At 49.0% G+C, this 3,414-nt stretch overlaps 1 long non-coding RNA gene across 1 annotated transcript; it reads left to right on the forward strand.

The window, feature by feature from the left end:
• The first annotated feature begins 484 nt into the window (after positions 1 to 484).
• Positions 485 to 3,414, forward strand: LOC127671029 (uncharacterized). Its single transcript, XR_007974659.1, has 3 exons — positions 485 to 771; positions 1,333 to 1,637; positions 3,015 to 3,414. It is a non-coding gene; the product is annotated as an uncharacterized LOC127671029 (long non-coding RNA).

The raw sequence follows: 3,414 nt of genomic DNA on the forward strand, positions 1-3,414 counted from the left end.
CACTGTACTCTGAACTCAGGAGACAGCTGGGCAGTGGTGGCGCATGCCTTTAATTCCAGCATTCAGGAAGCAGAGGCTGGGGGCTGATCTCTGAGTTTGATGCCAGCCTGGTCTACAGAGTGAGTTCCAGGACAACCAGAGCTACAGAGAAACCCTGTCTTAGAAAACCAAAATAATAAATAAATAACAAACAAATGAACGAACGAACGAACTCAAGAGACAGGTAGGAGGATGTACCAGAAGGATGTCTAAGATATCAAGATTCTGTCTTAACAAACAGCAACAAAATATAAACAGAGAAAAAGGAGATGTCCAGATCTTTATCTCTAACTTGCTAAGTGACCTTTCTGAGTTACATAAACCTCCCTAAGTCTTGACTTGAATTTCTTTGAAATTCTGTTTCTATTTTGTTTCTGTCAGAATGGCTTAGATCAAAACCTCAAGCTGATGAGGAGGTGAATCAGGGGAACATTGCTGGTGGGAGTGCAAACTTGTACAGCTACTTTGGACATCAGTGTGGTGGTTTCCCAGAAAATTGGGAATAAAATCTACCTCAAGACTCAGCTGTACAACTCCTGGGCAAATACCTCAAAGATGCTCTACCAAACCACAAGGACGCTTGCTCAACTGTGTTCATAGCAGCTTTATTCGTAATAGCCAGAAACTGGAAACAACCCAGATGTCCCTCAGCCCAAGAACGGAAGATGTGGTACAGCTGCACAATGAAATATTACTCCTCTATTAAAAACAATGACAACGTGGAATTTGCAGGTAAATAGATGGAACTAGAAAAGATCATCCTGAGTGAGGGAACCCAGACCCAGAAAGACACACACGATATGTACTCACTCACAAGAGGATATTGGCCATAAAGTACAGGATAACCATGTTACAATCCACAGACCCAAAGGTGCTAAGTAACAAGGAGGGCTCAAAGGGACTCATGAATCTCACTGAGGCGGAGAAATGGATTAGACATCCACCGTGGGTGGATAAGGGGTGGGAGGAAGAGGACTGGGCAGGGAGGGGAGATGTGAACAGGAGGGATCAGGTTGGGGAGGGCAGAGGGAGAAAATACTGGGAGAGACAGAGGGGGTATCTCTGGGATTAGCCATAAACCTAGGGTAATGGGATATCCCAGGAATCATATGGGGGTGACCCTAGCTAAGACTCCTAGCCATGGGGACAGTCACATCCTGATCGGACCATCTCCTGTAACCAGGCAAGCCTTCTTGCTGGAATAGCCAACCAATGCCTGGCCCAGCTTGAGACCCATACCCTAAGAGAGAGTCCACCCCCGACACTATTAATGCTATTCTGCTATCCTTGCAGACACGAGCCTAGCGTAACTATCAACCGAGAGGCTTCACCCAGCAGCTGATGGAAACAGATGCAGAGACCAACAACCAAAGATTTAGCTTGGGGAATCCTGTTTTGGAGGGGAGGGAAGGATTGTAGGAGCCAGAGGGGTCAAAGATACCACAAGAAAACCTATAAAATCAACCAACCTGAGTCCATAGGGACTCATAGAGACTGAATTGCCAACCAGAAAGCATGCAGGGTACGGCCTTACTGGCTTCAGCTAGCTTCCTGCAATAGTCCGCACAAGACCGGGCCTGCTGACAGTCAATCATAAGGTAAGGTCGAGGAGGGAGGAGCGGGGGAGGGGAGGGAAGGACTCAGAGGGCCCTGCTCCTTTCTACTTCGTGGACTATTGTCTACTAAAAGGTTCTGTGGGGAAGAGTGGTGTGGTGGTTTAAATAATAACGGTCCTCATAGAACCATAGATTTGGAAGGCTTGGTCACCAGGGAGTGGTGATATCAGGAAGAGTGGCCTTTTTCGGGTGGGTGTGGCCTTGCTGGGAGTGGGTGTGGTCTTCTTGTGAGTGGGTGTGGCTTTGTTGGGAGTGGGTGTGGCTTTGTTGTGGTGGGCATGGCCTTGTTGAGGTGGGTGTGGCCTTGGTGTAGGAAGTTTATCAGTGGTAGTGGGTTTTGAGACTTCAAATGCTCAAGCCAAGCCCAGTCTCTCTCTGTCTCTCTGTCTCTGTCTCTCTCTCTTTATCCCTCCCTTCCTCTGTCCCTCCCTTCCTCCATCCCTCCTTCCCTCCTTCCTTCCCTCCCCGCTGACTGCTAATCCAGATGCAGAACTCTCAGCTACCTCTCCAGCACATCTGCCCACAGATGTGCTGCCGTCCTTCCCACCATGACCATAACGGACTAAACCTCTGACCCTGTAAACCAGCCCCAAGTTAAATGCTGTCCTTTATACGAGTTGCCATGGTGTCTCTGCACAGCAAAAGAAACCCTAAGACTGGTAGACACCATCTTCAGTTGTGTACCCCCTGATGAGCCCAGGAGGGTTCAGTACAGCCACAGATCACCCTGGTTAAAAGCTCAGCAGGTCACGAAACAAAGCAAAAGGACATGGAGGGAGGAAAGAGACGAGGAAAAGACGAGAGAAAAGGGCAGCAGGCGCGAACGGATTGTACACGTGTATGAAGCTGTCCAAGAACAAGGTTAACGAGGGTTTCCCAAGCAGAGGCAGGCCCGTGCTGGGGCCGGCTAGGCCTAGACTGCTGACTTCACATTCGATCTCTGCCAAGGGACACCCCAAAGCCACCACAGGCTCAGCATCAATCCGCTTCTGGAAGGAATTTCCATCTCCAAAGAAAGCCACCCCTACTATTACAAACTGCAGAGACGGGGAACCACCAGCGTGCAGTGTTGGCATCTTTAACGTTGTCTTTGGGCTTAAGCTTTAACCCCAAGAAAGGCGAGGTCACACCCTTGTGCTGAACTCTCAACAACTTGGGGTGCCTTTGATACCCTCCTAGCTCAAACATGTGATTCTGGGGGAGGCCACTCGAGGGGGTTTTCTCCTTTGTTGGGCTCACTTAAGGAAATTTGAGCCCCCACAAATAAATTTCCTAGCCATGCCTACCTCCTGGCCTTGTTTCTTATTTCCTTGGAACTCTTGACTGACTCCTCTTTGTCCTCTCCTGTCTGGATTACAGAATTCTCCTCTAGAAGAGATCAAGAGAAAATTGGGGCCAAGCTTCATATCTTACAGTTCACAAAGATTTCCCAACAAGATGATCTCGAACTGCCTGACCCCACCCTGAATCTGCACCACACTGCCCTCTCCTGGACACACATGGAAACAGCCACTGGGAGGCTTTTGATTTGTAGGAGTCTTGCCGAGCAAAGGCTTCTGGGGCACTGTGAGAGTTGTCTGCAAGCTGTCTCTCTGCAGACTTCCCTCCCTGTACTTCTTCTTGCTTACTGGAGCCACAGTTTCCCTCTTTGAAGTATGAGAAGAAGATGAAAGATGCTGGAAAATGGTAAGAAAGAACACAGAGGCCAGGTTGGGCTGAGGGAGGACCTGCCCGGTCTTGAACTCTTAGCTAGTAGATG

Source organism: Apodemus sylvaticus, chromosome 20, assembly GCF_947179515.1.
Source record: "Apodemus sylvaticus chromosome 20, mApoSyl1.1, whole genome shotgun sequence".
NCBI lineage: Eukaryota > Metazoa > Chordata > Mammalia > Rodentia > Muridae > Apodemus > Apodemus sylvaticus.